The 19031-nt window shown below is 41.5% G+C and overlaps 1 protein-coding gene across 26 annotated transcripts in view; it reads left to right on the top strand.

Moving 5' to 3' along the window:
- Nucleotides 1-19031, top strand: part of NRXN3 (neurexin 3) — a 1185406-nt gene that overhangs the window by 961022 nt on the left and 205353 nt on the right. The gene's annotated exons all lie outside the window — the stretch shown is intronic.

Raw genomic sequence — 19031 nt, 5'->3', positions numbered from 1 at the left:
CAATAGAGGGGCGAGAGAATAATGGCTGAATTGGAACCTCACCTATGGCAGATCTTTAGGGTCTCAGACAGGGCTTGTTCAGAAGCCCCCAGAGAGCAGATTAACGCTGCCAAATTGCAGGAGAATAGGTCCAGGGGCTTTTTGTAGCAGAAGCACAAGGGATGCAGTTTTCCCCAGACCTCATTCCGAATGGGAAAGCAGTGCAGCTTGCCTCTTTCTTACTTTAGAATTATTAAGAAGTGGCTGAGGGGTCTGTGTTCTTGTTTAGACATTTTAAAAGAAACTTGGCAGTTTTATGCCAGCCTTTCTGGTGTTTGTTTGCCTCCTCTGATAGGCTTTACAGACATCCAGATAGGAGTTTACAGCTCTCCTATAGGCCCTACAATGTGTAAGGATGTTTAGAATCAGGATGGGTGAACCTGCCGTTTTAGTTTCTCTCAGTTCTTATTCCTCTAACCCCACATCCTGGTCCTCAGCTGTCTCCACATTTGCACATAACTTTGCTTCCCCCTTATGAAAATTCACCAGCATTTTGGCACAAATTTATCCTAGCACACACATATTTATAAGCATTTCCCCCTGATATGTTATGTATGTTATTTTCACTAATAGATATAACTTATTTTTTATTCACATTTACCGCAACATATGCCATTTTGTACACATTACGTAGCTGGAGAACTGCACTGCAAGAAGTGTGGATTTTGAAGGATGTATGTGTGTCTGCATATCATTTGGGAAAGCGTGAATTAGGTAGATTCGCCTTTAAATGGAAACCGAATCGAATTTCTCATAGCTTCCCTAGTCTAGAATCCTGCCTGCGGAGTTCTGGAGAGCTCTTGGGGTTTGCAGTTTGTTTCTTAAAGCAAAGCAAATGAAGCTTTTAACTAAAAAAAAAAAAAAAATCCTCCACTGCTGTGCTTTAACAAAAACAATTCAGAACTCTTCATTGCTCTGTAGGCAACATTTGGAACATCCTCACTTATTTAAAAGAGTGCCTAGAGAAATAGAAATACTTTATCAGAAAAAAGCACACAAGCAAAATGACAGGATGTTTTGTGGGGGACCAAACTGACTTAGGGTTGGGATTATTGACACTTAAACTTGGGTGAGGGGAGGAAAGATCCCCTAATCACCCCAATTTCTCTTGTTGTTCAGTCCCCATGCAGACATGATGCACACCCCTAAAATAGATGTCTCCAATCTCCATCCTGCTCTATCCCTAATACTCTGAGAAGCTTATGCAATTATTTAAAACTTGGCATTCAAAAAGGAACAACCACAAAGGCGCACTAGCCTCATTGAAACTCCCACCCACCCCTTCTCCAAAATCCTTTAGATGTTTTGCTTGGGCAGAAACTTCCAAATTTGCCTTGAAATTTTGCTTTAGGTGAAATCCAGTACCAACTCCACTCCTGGCTTACCAGACCCCTCTTCTGCCTTTTGGTGCTTTCTGTGCAGGAGTGTCATAAGTACCCTTAAAAGCATTGCAGAAGAGCCTGGGCTTGAGACCAATAGTCCCTCTGGCTCTGACACTGGGATCCTTCGGTGTCTCTTTACAGGCTGTGGGGTAAGTTGCAGCTGCCTAGTTGTAGATAAACCTTAATTACTTTACCATTTCTCTAGCCTTATTTGGAAAAGAGGCATTAAGAATGGAAGGAATTATGTAAATAAGCACCCCCTTTGTCTCCCGATTTATTGGATGGGATCATCTCTGAGGTTATTTCTTATATAGGAATTTATTGAGAAGATAGCTTAGTTTCGGAATCTGGCTCATTGTTTTGCTCCTTCTTTCTTTTCGGCTTTAAGGAAGAGGATGTTCTCTGGGTTATTAGAGGTGGTTGCCGAGTGTCGGCAGGGAGGAAGAAGGATGGAAGTTGTATTTTGTCTAATCCTCCTTGACAGCTCCCACCCCCCCCCATCTTATAAATTGTCTGCACAGGTCTGGGAGAAACAGGCACATCTGTGAATCCCCGGTGACACCCAACAGCTGCATCAGCATGACCTGCTTGAGACGTGGGATGCCTTGCAGTCCCTGGGCTGTGCAGCTGTAGGGGCTGAAATGGGATCAGGGGAGTGTGAAAGACCCAATTTTCTGCTTTCCTAACATGACATCTTTTATTCTGGGCTTGAATTATAGGAGGAGGTAACCAGGGCCACTGTTGATGTTAGAGGCATTTTTGTGCTTTACGTCTAAGGAAGCAGCCAGGGGAAGGGAAAACCCTGGTGAAGCCATGCATGTGTGTGCTGTCTGAATTGTTAGATGGCATGAACTGAGGAGAAGGTCTTGGGATGTTTTGCCTCTGTTCACCAACTAAATGAAGCCACCGCAGTATGTTGAAGGGCTGGATTTGAGAGTACTCAGCACAGCTAAGAAAAGCCCCACCACCACCACTAGTCTCAAACAGATCAGCAGTATTCCAGATGGGTACTATGCAGTAAGCTGGAATGACCTGGGTAGCCTGCCCCTTGGAAATCTCCAGATCACAGTGCCTACCATCTCCTGTTTGTGGAAGGCACTAGGACTTCAAACTGGCTGTGCACTGAAGTTAAATGATGGAGACATAGTCCTCCATGTGCAACCAGGCTTAGCCCTGGAGAGAGGTGCAACAGCAGTAGCAGCAGCCACTGGGTCCATGTCATGCTGCCAGAGGGACAGCTTGCAGAGGGATCTGCTGGTGGATGCATGTGAGGATGAAGGAAAGGGGGAAAGAGCCCTGCTCTCACCTGCTGCTATGGATTATCACAAGCACCCACTTGAACTTCAATCATAATGAAAGCAGATGACATCATTGCTGCAGCATGAGATGTATCTGTAGTCTTGAACTGAATGGGATTTTTAATATAAATATGTAGAAAAATCTATCTTGAATTACTATGGTGGTGGTGTTTTTGGGGGGGAGGGGAGCTTTGAATCTATTTAGTCCAACAGAGTTTCACAAACCTGTGGTTATCCTTTACTCTGGAGAACCATTACAGACCATTGTGCCTCTAACACCTGACAGGGTTGCTTCACTTCATATAAATTTCATATATATGGTTACATGTAGTCTCCAAGTGGTGAGAGATTTCAGGGTTGCCAGTGCATTCCGTCTTCAAAATGAAGGTCACTAGAGACTGTGGTGTCTTCGTGATATATGGTTTTATTTACAGATTTATCCCAGGCTGAACATGATATGGAAGGGTCAGAGCAACCAGTCCTGTTCACATTCATTTCAAATAACTGGCTTAATCTTGAGTACAGGTATCTAGTTCTTCAGTCCACAATAATGAGGATTTTCCATTCTTCAGTAGCTTGGCTACATTGCAAAGCTCTCAGATCTGTTGAACCTGACCAACCTTTACAATGAGATTCCCCCCCCCCTTTTAAAGCAGTACTTAAAAACAAATCATTTCATAAGAATAGCCTGGTAGATCAGGCCAATGACCCATCTGAATACCCAACTTCCAGCAACTAGTATTTAGAAGCATTAGTCCCTCCAGCTGTGGAGGTAGAACATTGCCATCAGTAGCCCTCTGATCCATGAATTCGTCTGCTGCTCCTCTTTTAAAATAAAAGTACATATGCTTAAAAGTACATTTTTATCATACCGATTTATTTATTTATTTTACATCATGGAAATTGTGCAGGGGTGGGGAACCTGTGGCCCTACAAATGCTGCTGGGCTTTAGCTCCCACCATCCCTTACCATTCACCACGTTGGCTCAGGCTGATGGTAGCTCCCCGTCCTAATAATGTGTGTCTCCCCCTTTTCTCCCCAGAAAAGATACCATTGAATATATCTTACCCTCTCGTGATCAGGCTATAGCAGTATTTGTACATACTGGGGAGTAAGTCTCATTGAATTCACCAGCAGACATATATAGGATTGCACTGTAAATTTCTAATATATGTGAGTTTATTCATTAACATAATACACCAGATTTTCCTAATCCAATCCTCTCTTGATCCTCTCTCTTTACTTTACTTGTCCGGTTTTTGGCCAATGTAATTCTAGCAGTAATTAATAAATTTCCCCTCTAATCCCTTCTCTGTAATTCCCTGTCTTTATAATTATCACTTTCTCTCAGATAATAACCCAATAAAATTACTGGTGGGGCTATTTGGATTGCATATCCAGTTATCTCTTATAATTTTTAACAAAGATTTGCCTGCATTTTTGACAACTTTACTGTGTCACCAGATACATATAGCGTAATATCTGTATCTTCCACCCAAGGTCTCCAATGTTGGTTTGTAATCTTGATCTGCTCACTTCCGGACCGACAATGCAAGGCAGGTTGCTCTGTTGTTGCTAGTCGCTGGTGGGAGGATGGTTCAAATGCCTGAAATCAAACACCTCTCCCATGCTATTTTTGCATGCAGTGAAGGTGGGTAGTATTATGGCAATTTTCTGGGGGTGGGGATGTGAATGTGGGTGGAGCATGTGGTGAACTTACCACACCAGCAATTATGATGTTCCTTGAAGTCCCAGCAGCCAGAGGTTACCATTTCCCTCTCAGCAGGCACCAGTTTGCTGATGGCTTCCTGCTGATTGGCTTCATGATGGTGCCAATCTATCATGATGCAACATTATGGCTTCATTCCCAAAGGGCATTCAGTTCCAAAGGGAATGCCTCTGAGATGATGAAGCAGTAAATGCCTTCATTGTGACAACAAGGCTCCCCCCCCCCACACATTTAAAAAGGAGGGAACTCAACCACCTCATCTTTAAGAGGAAAGGCCACTCAAATGTGTGTGTTTTTTAATCCTCCTGACCTTCGCAGGGGAAAATGTACACTCTGCTTGAGTCAAAGCTATTAATTTTGTGTTTATTTCTTGCCCACCTCTTGATTCTGATTTACAAAGAGCATCCCAGATATAGATAGGAAGCCTTTGGAATGAGTTTGTCTCTTGCTCATGCACTCTGTTTCCGATACACACATTGACTCAGTATTTGTGCCGGAATAAGATCCATCATTGGACTGCAATCCCTTGACACAACCAATGCATTGTGTTGCTGATATGTGGCTGCAGCATGTGTTGTGTTGTGGAACCACCATACCAACCCTGCCAGTGCTGTTTGCTGTTTCTTCCCTGTTTGGCGATGAGGTGGGGAGCCAGCAAAGTTGGGGGCATTTGGTTGCATGGACAGGAACATTGTATTAGCAGTGGCGCTTCTGCTGGTGCAACCACAGGGCCCACACGTTGCTGCTGCCCCAACCTGTCCAGGTAAGCAGCAGAGATGCTGGGGTCAGAGGGACATCTCAGTGACTTACAGACCCACTGTTAAAACCGTGTTTATGGAAGACAATCTTACTCGGCTATGAGTGATCACCAAAGAAGAAGTTGTACAACTGCAGCTTTGTATATGTAGAGAGACAGTATGGGCTTATATGTTTAAACAGCAAAATTAGCCCATGATTTTATTTTATTTTTAACCACAGGGCCTCCGTATGTAAGTGGCTGTGTGATGTGATTTCACAGAAATGTATTCAATTGCATCTGCAAGGTCTTGGCCTCCAGGAATAAGTTCAATGACTGGAAGGCAAATAATCTGAATGTAGCTGTGAGGCATCTATATCTTCAGGCAATCTTTACACTTGTGTTTCCAAACTATCCACATGATTTGAAGATGAAAAGGTAAAAAGCTAAGTAGCCCTTTGCTCTAACTTTAGCTCCATAAATGCTCACAAAATGCTGTTTGATTAATGTGAGGAGATGCAGCCCTTTAAACAAATGTGTCTCTCCTCCTGGATGCCTACAGCCTTCAGCCTAAGCAAGATCTTTTTGTCTTCTTCACATCCAGCATCTGTCAAGTAAACTGTTGGACAAAAGCCACTGCAAATCTGGCGCCAAAGACCTCCACGGTGGGCTGCCAGCATCTGTGCGGCTTCTGCTTCTTTCACTCCTTTAAGATTAGGATGTATAAACCTGATAAATGTTCATGCCAAGGCTTTTAAATAAAGAGACACATAAATTAAACTTCCCAAATGCCAACACCCGCCACAGAAGAGCAATGTGTAAATTTCAAAGCCTGACGAATAAATACATCTAGGAAGCGGAACAGCTGAAATGCAGTTACTCCTCCACTTACTTTCCAAGATTCAGTTTCAAAACAAGTAAATCCTAAGGTGCTTAGCTTTCCACATGATGCTCATCCATAGAGGTGTAGCACTAACTTCAGTTCGCAAAAATTCCCAAAATTTGCACAGGCAAAAATGCCTGCTAGCTCAGGGAAAGATCAAAGTGGGAGCATTCTGCAGTGCAATACAACACACACTGCTCTTCTGGCAGTGGGCATATTGGTGCAAATCACTTTTCTCTTATAGAAGATGTGGATGGTGTCACACAACAGGGTCGATCATTGGTGTTGTGTTATATTGGGCTGCATAGCAAAGGTGCATCCCATGGAGAGCTGCTGGCACCACCCTGGCTGGGTGCAGACTGATGACATCATTAGCCTGTGATACCTGCTGGTCGCCACTCTCCAGGCACAGGGCCTATGTAGCACAGTCCAAGTGGAGCCACAACCTGCCCCTGCTTATTTCACTGCCAATGTTACCCTCTGTGGGAACAGCAGGGCACCTCTGCCTCAATCACCATGCAGGAGTGGCAGCAGTGCTGTGTTTATGCCACCTTGAATGTTTTGCCACTGACCTGCCAGCTAGGCTAAGCTTTTATTATTGGGACATAAGACCTCTGGGAAGCTTATCACCTCACAGCACTTATCTGATTTCATCATGTGAATTGTACTTTGTGGTGAAGGTTGCCACTAGTAATTGCCTACAATAATCATACCTCTCTAGAGACTATATTTGCACTAGATTATCATCATGCTGTGACAAACCCCTGTGGAGGGATACCTCTTTTTCAGCCAAGGAATGTCTGAGACGAGTGGAGGGGGGGTGGGAAGGCTGGAACTGCCAAAGGAAGATGCTACTTTATAGAACATGACAGGGAAGGTTTGTAGTGAGGCAGTTCCAGATTGTGAGGGGAGAGAAGAAAAGAGAGCAGGGAGGTTGGTGTGTGATAGGTATGTGGTGGCTGTGCATCTGGGTGGGTGGTGAGTAGAGTGAGCTGGAGGTCAGAGACCATGCAAAATACAAGAACATGTGGACTGTTTTTCCCAGTCTCAATTCTGAGATGGCACAGAACAGAGAATTCCAGATGTTTCTCCATCAAAGTGTAGCAGTATTGAGAAGAGCCAGTCCTGTAAGCATTTTTTCTTGCATGCAACTTTTGAAGGTACAGGAGGCCTCTCTGCATATTGATCTGGAATCCTAGGAAATGTCCTGTCATCCCTTTTTGATCTGTGATTAGCTGGGATTGCTCAGTTGGTAGAGCATGAGACTCTTAATCTCAAGGTTGTGGGTTTGAGCCCCACATCTGGCAAAAGATTCCTGCATTGGACAGGGTTGGACTAGACAACTCTTATGGTCCTTTACAATGCTACAATTCTGTTATTCTAAATTGGCCCAGAATATTGCAAAAATGCAGTATAATGGCTGATTCAGGTTTGAAATGTTGGATAAGCATATTGGGTTGGGTCATAAGAACCACTTACAGAAGAAAATAAACAGAAGAGGAGATTCCCATTGTTTTCCTACCCCTATACCGTAGAACTCCCCATTCAGAAAAACAATTTCTAACCTTCAAGATATTTTTCAAGGGGGATACAGGAGAAAGATGGAGTGAGAAAATCTACTTCTACCAACTTCCTTCTGAGAATGGTTCTTGGAGTCTAACCCATAGTTCCTTCCAGAACAGCACAGATCCAAGTTAGTCTTTCAAGTATAGCTTAAGCCATCACAAAGCCAACTGAAATATAGCATGTAAGCACACCTGAACAGTTCTCAACATCACAAAATGCACAATGTAATAAGCTGTAAAAGCTCAACAGGAATTAATTTAAATCACACTAAAAATGCAATTCTTAAAATGGCCAATGGTAAGAATTTGTGCATGAAACAGATACATGATTCCTTCAGTGGGGGAAGTGGGAAGACACCCAGTTTTCCTAGTCCCCAAAGGTCCTGGATTGTTTACCAGTAGAGCGCTGGATTGTTTACCACCCAGCCAGATGGGCGGGGTATTATTATTATTATTATTATTATTATTATTATTATTATTATTATTGAATCATAGAATTGTAGAGTTGGAAGGGACCCTGATGGTAATCTACTGTATCTAGTCAAACCCCTGCAATGCAGGAAAACATCTATGACAGATGGCCATCCAACCTCTGCTTAAAAACCTGCAAGAAAGGAGAGTCCACCACCTAATCAGGGTGTCCGTTCCACTGCTGAAGAGCTCTTACTGCCAAAAAGTTTCTTCCTAATGCTCAAGCTGGAATGGAGACAGTTATACAATACAGCCTCAGCTGAAAGCACATACAGATTGTGATTGTTCTGCCTTGTGTGGGGAGGTCCAGTCAGGCTTGAAAAGCAGACTCACAGGTGTTCTTAGATACTTATTTGCTCAGGAGTGTGTGTGTGTGTGTGTGTGTGTGTGTGTGTATTTGTAACATGTTTTTTATTCATTTTGATCTTTAAACTGTTTAGTATGGTTGCATTGCTTGCATCAGAGCATATGACACACAACAATTACATAAAAATAAAAATAAAACAATAATAAACACTCAGATTAATGTTTCTGAATATATTAACAAAGTTATGACAAAGTGTGTATTCAAAAATTACTAGCAAGATTACTACCAACATTGTTTCAGAAAGTGTGAGTTAGGTAAGATCACCTTTAAGGCTGAACTAAATTAGATTTCTTCCCCATCCCAAAAGAACTGAATAATTTTAATGCAGCTTATGAGATTCAGTTATGGCTTTAAAGTGCTTCTTTAAGAAGAAGGAAAATGATTAATGTGGTAAACAGCAAAGAGCACCCCTTCATCAAATATAGTCTGCAACTGCACTTAGGACAATGCTTTTGGAGTCCGGGGTAGTGTTTCTTTATAAGACAATATTGTTTGTGCTTTGTGTATCTTTTTTAGGAAAAAAAAAGTTATGATGTCTAGACTTCTGCACAATGAGATGCAGGCAGACAAATGTTAAAGAGGTAATTTTGTAGAACATGATGTTTCAGCAAAATCAGCCATTGACCTTAGAAGCAAACAGGCATAACTACAGTCTACCCATTTCATAGTCTCAAGCCAGAGCAAACATTTAGCTTTCCATTGTTAAGTATTTATAGCACAATACTATGCATGCTTACTCAGAAGTAAGCCCTATGCTGTTCAACAGGGCTTACTCCAAGGTAGTTGTGTATAGGACTGGGGTCATAGGTTTATACACTCTTATTTGGGAGTAAGCAAATTCAATAGGACTTTCTTCTGAGAAGACTCAGAAATGGGCCTAGCTGTCAGATCCCGTTATGGGGTGACCAGTTCTCAGGAGAGCAACATCACTGAAAGATGGCAGCATCAGAAAAAACAGAATAAAAAAAGCTAATAAGGAAATAATGGTCACAATGAATTCTGTGTGTCAAAAGTACAAAAACTCTACTCAAATTTATATGAATATGACTATTGAAACATGGTGTGCTTCTTTCTTTCCCCCCTACCCCACTCATTCATGTCCATGAACATGTCTTTGGGTGCAGTCTAGAAGACATTAGCCACATCTGCATAACTAATGGGCTATGGTCTGTAATGGGTCATTATTGGTTACCTTTTTGTCTACGGATATGCTGGAACGTTACAGCTTATTGAACAATACTTTTATGCTGGTAGTGAGAATGAATACAAAAAAATAGGACCTTGGAGTCAGGGCTGGCCTCTTTCAGCTATTTATACCCAGTATGAAGATGGGACCCTTTCTCATGCCCAGTCTCCAAGCTGGATTCTAGAGTTCTTGGTATAATGGCTTCCTCAGGTTGTTTTTTTGTTAATAATCTTCAGGTTATTTCTCTGAAGATAAAGTTTTGTTCAAAATGTGTCATATATAAATTTATCTCCAGAAATGCTGACTGTTCACATCTCCTTTCCTTTATTGTACTATGTGACCTGTCTACTTCAGAGGTAGCCAATGTGGGGTCCTTCAAATTTGGGGACTACAACTCATAGCATACCTGACCATTGGCCAAGCTGGCAAAGGCTGATAGGAGTTGAAGTCCCAGCTATCTGGAGGGCACCATGTTGACTACCCCTGCACTCTTTCCCCAATATAATCTTCTTCACAAAATCCTGTAGTCAACCTGTTTCTCCTACTACAATTTGTGGCCCACTCTTTTGCTTTACCCTTTCTCCGTAAACTCTGAGTTATGGGTCTCTGTGGGCTATTACTGAGATGCTGTGGTGTCACATTCCTCTTTTTTTAATTCTCAGCTGAGGTTAGGTACCACATATTATCATCTTAGCCCATGCACCTTCTCTCATAAATCAATCCTTCACAGAAAGAATGGGGGAAAGCAAGCACAAGTCAAATACTAAGGATCAGATAGGGTGAAATGAATGGGACATTAAAACTTAAAGTGTGAGTAATCTGGGATGTATTTGATCAAAAACTGCTTTTTAAGTAGCCTTTTCTCTTGCTACAGAGGACATTATTGAACAAAGAACAAGCCTGGCGCAATTGAATTTGAATTTATTACTCTATTATTTTAATATATTTACTTGGGGTTAACAACTCATTGAGCACCAAATTGCTCACTCTTAATGAGTCCCTGATGGAAGGAATGAGCTGCTTAGAACTGTACGGTAAAATAACAACAGTGGCATGGCAGAAGGCAGCAATAAAAATTAAGTGAGTGGTATTGAACTCTTGAAGAATGGGAAAGCAGTCCTGTGTCATGGAATAAGAGGCTGTGTGGCAGACCAGCTACAGCTGTACTTCTGATAAAAAACTGGTTTGCACCAAAAGGAAAACACAGTGGTGTAGTTTTCTGACTCAGAGACAGGTACAAGGGTTGAGTGTGTGTGTTTTCTGAGATTGCTTTCCTGGTTATAATTGAATATCAGGAACAATGAAGTAAATGGCAAGGGCCATGTTCCAAGAAATCCCTACTCTCCTATAAATCCTTTGTGCCCTCTGCAGATGAAATGTGAATGCAATGTTTGGGGCGAGGGGGGGGTGGAGCAGGGAGCCTTACACACTGCTCTCTATAAAAATCATTTTATTGTTCTTTTTGCTTTCATTGCACCAATACTCTAAGGCCTTGTCAACACCTGGTCTGATTTTTGCAGGGCATGTGCAATAACAACACATAAGTAAGGGCAAGACTCAGACAATTTTAAATTACAGCTAAGAAGCAGAAGGGAGTAAAAAGAGGGAAGAGTTACAATGCATGTGTTCATTTAAATCCACACTCTGCTGCATACTGAGTGTTAAATTGAAAGGGGAAAGGCTACTCATGTTGTGATTGACCTCAGAACTGCAGGGAGTCATATGCAATCCTTAAATATTACCAACTTTATGAACTCCAGGACCTCAGAGTTCCATATTCACATTGTTCTACATCTAATTGACCCAGCAGAATGTCTCTTCAGCTGCTCAACCTCGAACCAACCCTATTTAGAGGACTGGAGGGCATATGTTTCCTGTTATTATTTTGCAGCCCTTCACCTCACTGAAATATCACTGTTAATATTTGGCCTTGCATAACACAAACCCTTATTTTTGCCCATATAGCCGGATAAAAATCACTGCCCCTAAGAGGCAGATGCTTTGGAGAAATGTTTACTTTCAGATAGAACTCTATGATAATTCATGGTTAGTAGGATTTAGTTTCATGTCCCCACAAACATTTATACACTGAGGAATACATGAGTTAAATATTTTCACATTACAGTAGGTAAAATTGTTCTACACAGCAACACTCTTGTTTCTTGAATTCCTCCACTACCAGTTTTAGCTTCATTTGTTCTGACCTTTTACTTTTACATGCTCTCTCCACAGCCTCTTTCTACCTGAAATAACTTGTGCTTGGAAACACGATCATGTTATTCCATCACAACTATGCAAGCAGAGAACTAGGCAGAGAATTTAGCACCCTGGGACTGTGTGTGTGTGTGTGTGTGTGTAGCACACTTCTAACATGGGGTTGGATCAAGGCAAAGTTAGCTGAATTTAATTGAAAGACATGACTGTCCTGTCCCATTTTTTTAAAATGAAGCCTAAATTTACTAATTTAGCCTGCAATCCTAACCCAGTTTACCACCATAGTAAGTCCCATTGAATTCAGCAGCATGCGTTTTGCAAAATTAGGAAGTACATGCAAAATTACATAATTTCCAAGATTTAAACAGACAACAGAATATAACTTTCTTGCTGCAATTGTGTGTGTGCAGATGTTGACAGGGAGTGCTTCTTAAATCATTCCTTTCCCTCAAAAACCATTACATGAGAGCCAACCATGATGTTGTGCTTTCTACCCCTGGGAGGCAGCTGTGATCCTGAGTATTTCTTTGATGTCTAAAAATGGAGTTCATGACTAAGACTATATGTCAAGTAACGAATATATCTACTGAGAAACAAAAGGAAAAGTCTTATCCCCGGCATGAATGTTAGGGCATTTTCAGATGATAAGCAGATGGGGTTTTTTCTCCCTCCTTTAGAAGCAGTCTACAGATTTCCAGCTGAGGTTCTGATGGAATGCAGAGAGATATCCAGCATGATGTAGACATTTGCGAGCGATCTAATTGGCAATTTAGAGGACTCAATACCTTTCTATATATGGTTTAGGTGAAGCTATTCAGGCCTTGCAGTATCAGCTTCTATTTTCTATCCCAGAAGGCTTTATTGCCTCCCACAAATCTGATGTTATATTTCCTTTACAGGGGAGGAACAATTGACCCGATATAATAATAATGAAAATTATTTGGTCTCAAAATCCGTACAAAATAATGATTTTTGCAGTGTTTTTGCAGGGGAAAAAGTGTGTTTGGGGGCTTTCTTTCTGAGGTTGTATTTTAGAATACTGAACCTTTTTTTTATTAACATCTTGATTAGTGTGTCTGTGTGTTGAGGGTGTGGTTTGTTTTTAACCACCATACTCATTTTCAATGAAAACACCCACTGTGTGTTTAATGTATATTCAAAAACAGGAACTTTAAATATTATTTGCTGTTCTTTGGGAGGAAGAGGAGGACATTATAATTATAATAATTATTATTTGCAAGAGTTATTTAGGCACTGCCATTTTGAGAGCAGGGGGAAAATACAGTAATATTTCTTTTCTGTCTTGTCCTCCAGAGATGTCTAAAGGGCATTGTAGGAAAGTTATCATAGTCCCAAGGAGAGCTCCCAGTAAGCAACTTGCTCCAACCTGGCTGCAGGTGAACTATGGCTTTTGGAGCCTCTTCTTGCAGTCCACTTCTCCTATGCTGCAGCCCTTTTTGGAAAACTTGAGTCCCCTAAAGGGCCAACTTTTCCAGCACCTCATAGCTCCCCACCTGGTGTACTGTGCCATTGGACTGAAGAAGTTGTGTGAAAGACGTTCAGTTCCTCAGGCACCCATGAACACCTCAGCTCTGGCTCTGTGGGTCCTGGAGACATGGAATCTGGTTTAGTAGGCTTCTGCCTGCCAGCCTCAGCTTCAGTGGACTCCAGATCACCATCAACAGGCTCAGCACCAGGAAGCCAGTTCAATTTTTAGCTGGTGACGCTGTAGCCTGCCGTCCTGCCACTGTTGAACTTAAATGTCCTGATATTTCCCTAATCCTTGTAAATCATTGCATCCACATACATAATGGTCATTCAACTCCTCTTCTGACTGTCCTAAAGCAGGTGTTCAGAGCATAGTACTAAAAATGAAGTTCTTCAAATTTTCTCATTTTATTACTACAGTGGTAACTCGGCTTAAGTACTTAATTCGTTCCGGAGGTCCATCCTTAACCTGAAACTGTTCTTAACCTGAAGCACCACTTTAGCTAATGCGGCCTCCTGCTGCCGCCGTGCCGCTGAAACACGATTTCTGTTCTTATCCTGAAGCATAGTTCTTAACCCAAGGTACTATTTCTGTGTTAGTGGAGTCTGTAACCTGAAGCGTATGTAACCTGAAGCATATATAACCTGAGGTACCACTGTATTCTGTTGAGTTGTCATAGGTGCTCCTTGAGAAGGCTCATTCATTGAGAATTTTGCAATGAGCAAAAAGGCTTACTAGGTGCTTTTGTGCAGGTGCTATTGTATCTGTTAGCCTGCTACTTTGTCGCAGGACCCAGAACACGCTAATCAAGCAAGGCCTTTAAAAGGGCAATGAATGATTTATATTAGCTTACATGTAGACAAGTTATTCCTCTGGGAGACAAAATCTGCTTTGTTCCCTCTTTTATGAAGGCACTGATTGAGAAAGGGTCTGTTTATTTGATTGTGTTTAAACCTTTGCCAGCACTTTTACAGTCCTTGTGTGAAATGTATTCCTCCCTTGAAATGTTTTCTTTAAAGGTTATCACTGTTCTGATACAGCAGAAGAGAATGCTGAGCTACTCATAAAAGATACAAAGAGACACATACTACACCAACCTCTCTGTTCCTCCATATCAAAACAGATTGAATCATGTTTGCAGTTTCCTCCACAATTCATGCAAGTTAGTTTGCAAACAGAGGATAGACTTGCCGCCAAAATCTGCTCCATTTACTTTCCCCCCTATTTACATATGTCATGTGGTGAATACAGAGACCATTTATCAAGTAGTAACTTGCACGAAACTATTTGCAAACCAGTATTAGAGAGATGCAAATACTCACTGTATTATTTTTTTTGGCAGTTATTTTCATGTCATTGACAAACGACCTACATTTTGGGGGCATTTTACTCACCTTTATTATCCAGATTTGCAGTTTTTTGCAAAGGTAGAATCTTCCAAGTTTATTCTTTAGCATTTCCCCTTGCTCATTTAAAGGCACATGAGAATGTAAAATCAGCCTCCTGCATCATGCCAATGGCCCCTCTAGTGCAGCATCCCATTCTCACAGTGGCCAACCAGATACCTGCGCATAAATACACACACACACACGTGTTTGTGCATTATCCAATATTTTCCATGCGGGGGGATCAGACAATCTACTAAGCGTTCTCACCTTAACAATGCTAGCTATGTCCTAGGCACATGGTACAGCAAAATGACATATCCTGCACACATGAAACTAAGCAAATTTGGTCTGCAGCTTGTGGTTAGTGAGGAGGGAGCATAGTAATGAAACCTCTTGGGTTTGCTGATCGGAAGGTTAGGGGTTCAAATCCGTGCAACAGAGTGAGCTCCCATTGCTCTGTCTCAGCTCTTGCCAACCTAGAAGTTCAAAAGCACACCAGTGCAAGTAGATAAATAGGTACTGCTGTGGCGGGAAGGTAAACAGAGTTTCCATGTGCCCTGGTTTCCATCATGGTGTTCCACTGCACCAGAAGCAGCTTAGTCATGCTGGCCACATCACCCGGAAAGCTGTCTGTGGACAAATGCCGGCTCCTTTAGCCTGAAAAGCAAGATGAGCGCCACAACCCCATAGTCACCTTTGACTGGACTTAACCATCCATGGGTCCTTTACCTTTTTATCTTACATGGATATTACAGCCTCTGCTGTATTTCATTTCCTTCTGACCTCATTTTTAACAACTCAATCCCTCCATGATAGGCACTGTTTTCTGACAGGTGGAAATAGTCAAATAAGAAAGTCTGCTTTTGGATTTATGTTGTTGTTGCTGCTGCTGCTTTGCAAACTTAGCAGCTGCAAAAGGTAGAAAGGGGTGGGGACTTCATTACCTCAGGGTTTGGAATTCAGCATGAGTAATATGGTGTGAATTTTTATTTTTATTTCGTTAGCTTATAACACGAGGCTGATGGAAGCGCTCTTTGATTTGGATAATAGCAGAGCCCGCATCTCTAGGTTGAAGCTTTGGAACAGTTGCATGCTGTGGAATTAGTTAATGAGCCTTTCTTTGTTTGAGCTTTGGAAGGCCTCCAGAACTCACTCAGGAGAGAAATGAACAAATGTCTTTAGGTTACCTGTGGAGAAATACTCGTGATGAAAAACCTGAGCTAGACCCCTCCTTTTCATCGTCCTTTCCCTAATCAGCTCTCAGGTGGTCTAAGATAGAGATGGGGAGGGAAGGCAGGAGAGAAGAGAAGCAAATTAAATCTATTCTTTTTGTCATCTTGTAAAAATGAACCACAAATGTTTCAAACAGTGGCTGTTCCGAGTGTAAACAGCATTAGATTGAATTTCCTTTTTAAGCTATTCAGAAAAACACAAGTAGTAGTAGTAGTAGTAGTAGTTGTTATTATTATTATTATTATTATTACAACACCACCCATATTACTGGGTTGCCGTAGCCACTAGGTGGCTTCCAGCATATATAAACACATAGTAAAACATTAAACATTAAAAAGCTTCCCTGTACAGGGCTGCCTTCAGATGTCTCCTAAAAGACACATAATTACTCATCTCCTTGACATCTGAAGGGAGGGTGCTAGTACCAAGAAGGCCTCTGCTTAGTTCCTTGTAACTTCACTTGTCTCAGTGAGGGAACTGCCAGAAGGCCCTTGGTGCTAGATGTCAGTGTCCAGGCTAAACAATGCGGGTAGAGATGCTCCTTCAGGTATACACGGCCAAGGCTGTTTAGAGCTTTAAACCAACACTTTGAATTGTGCTCGATGAAAGGTGATTTGAAATGTTTAGCCTGCAGTCTTACACCACTTATGATACCTAGGACAAAAAAAGAATAATCTTACGAGTTCTTAGAAATGTAAAAGTTCTGTAACATGTTACATGAGGTCTAGTTCTCAATCTTTCTGCTGAAACGTGCAGTGATTTGAACAAGTTGCATGGTTTGATTAATTTTCTAAGGGACAGTTTCAAGGTATACATTTTATTAATTGCATAATTATCCTGCCCTTCCTCAAGGGAGCTTAGGGTGCTGTATCAAGTTTAAATTTGGCTTTTTATGTCACTCTGAGGGAACTTGTTAGGGCTGAAAGAAAGTTTATAACTAGTTTTATAAATAAATTATATGGCCACTTTCTCAACTAGCTGTAAAAAAATTATCACAGCAGCCTTGCCAGGTAGGCTGAAAAATGATGAAGTGAAGTTCACATCTGTTGCCTACAGCACTTAATTCACCAACTTGCATCTGGTTTCCCCCAAAGGTATGTGTATCTCCTCAATACATCCTTTCAGTAAAGTTATCTGCTGGCTAATCCTGTATCTTCTCTAGCCCTGAAATGACTGTGCTATCAGCAATCAGCTGTCTTTATCCCAGTTCTGGTATGCCTTTTCCATTGGGAGTGTTGAGCTTGTCCAGGCTGAACACAAGAAAGTAGGAAAAGACTGGCAGAGTAGTAGGCTGGCCAGGAGTTTCCTTTTCCTTTTTTCTTTTCATTCTGTCTGTTCCACAGTCTATCTTTGCTTTTTTACCTCAGATTGTTTGCCCAGCTTTGAATTCTTATTAGGACCTGACTTTGGGTCATTTCTGCAGTGGCCATAGGCTTTCCCATGTTTGTGGCAAATTCATTACATGCCAAGCAGGATAATGGCATCACCCAATGATAATTATTTATTTATTTTTATCCCGCCTTTCCCCCCTGATAGGACTCAAGACTGTTTACAGATAAAGACAAAAATGTAAAGGGACCCCTGACCATTAGATCCAGGCATGGCCCACTCTGGGGTTGCGGCGCTCATCTCGCTTTATTGGCCGAGAGAGCTGGCGTACAGCTTCCGGGTCATCTGGCCAGCATGACTAAGCCGCTTCTGGGGAACCAGAGCAACTCACGGAAACGCCATTTACCTTCCCGCCGGAGCGGTACCTATTTATCTACTTGCATTTTGATGTGCTTTCCAACTGCTAGGTTGGCAGGAGCAAGGACCGAGCAATGGGAGCTCACCCCGTCGGAGGGATTCGAACTGCCGACCTTCTGATCGGCAAGTCCTAGGCTCTGTGGTTTAACCCACAGTGCCACCCGTGTCCCACACATAAAGATAAGAACTACTAAAAACATAGTAAAAAAACTATTATTAAAACAATTAAACATTGATAAAATTCTATTAAAACCAAATAAATAACTACAATGAAAAACAGGCATAGAATGCCATAAAAACTGAGCAGCAGAAATCAAGCGCATAATTCAATCGGTATGACTCTTGGGATCTTACAGTTAACTTCTGTGAAAAAAGGAAGAAAGACAGATGTCTCACAGCAGCGAGATATAGATTATCTCATGCATGTTTGCAAAACACTTTCAGATGTTGTGATGAAAGATGCAACCTTAGTGGAAGGTATTGCTGTGTGTGCCATTATTAACTATTGATTTTCTGTTGGCAGCATTATATTTAATCATTCAACCAGAGACACACATGTGTGCCATTGGGACAATCTGCCTTTGGGAAAAAAGAATCCCTAAGCTTCATCACCTTCTATCATCTCCATTGGGTTATGGGGGCTTCACTGCTGGGTGTACAATGCCCAGCCAATGATTTTGATACATATTTTTGGCACAAAAAAGAGCAACAGATATTGGGAGAAAGCTGTGGGAAAGTATCAGCTACATCTGGTATTGGTATTACAGTATTATTATTAATCTATTATTTGCCCTTCATACTAGGTCTCAGGGCAGGTTGCAACATTAAAACACAATCTTGAAAACAAGATTTTAAAGTTTAAAACAACTCTAAAATCACGCTAGGCAACACTAGTTTAAAACAACTCTAAAACCACACTAGGCAACACAAACACTGGTTCTTTTTAGTTTGGTTATGTTCTTTCAAATGAGTTGCCATTCACACTCACAGAATTACCCTTTTGTAGTTGAGATGGTTTTAATAAAGTAGGAATTTATTTTATTAAACTGTAGCCCTGTTTCAGTCACCTAAGAAAGCAAAGAATCCGAGACAACTTTTACTTTGACCTTTTAGACCTGCTCATGTTTTTTTGCAGGCAGAAGAAATGCAGTGAAGCTGTTTGAAATAAATATTTCACTCCAAAACAAGCGCACATCGAAAGTGTGTACATAATTTCCAGCTGTGAAAAGACTTCGGATCATTTATTTATGAACAAAGCAGAGAAAGACCAATTAGTTTAGAGGCCTCAAGGAAGGTTTGGAGTA

Source organism: Podarcis melisellensis, assembly GCF_964234715.1.
Source record: "Podarcis melisellensis genome assembly, chromosome: 1".
Classification (NCBI taxonomy): Eukaryota; Metazoa; Chordata; class Lepidosauria; order Squamata; family Lacertidae; genus Podarcis; species Podarcis melisellensis.
Note: the sequence above shows the minus strand (reverse complement) of the source record. Positions and strands in the feature narration are given on the sequence as shown.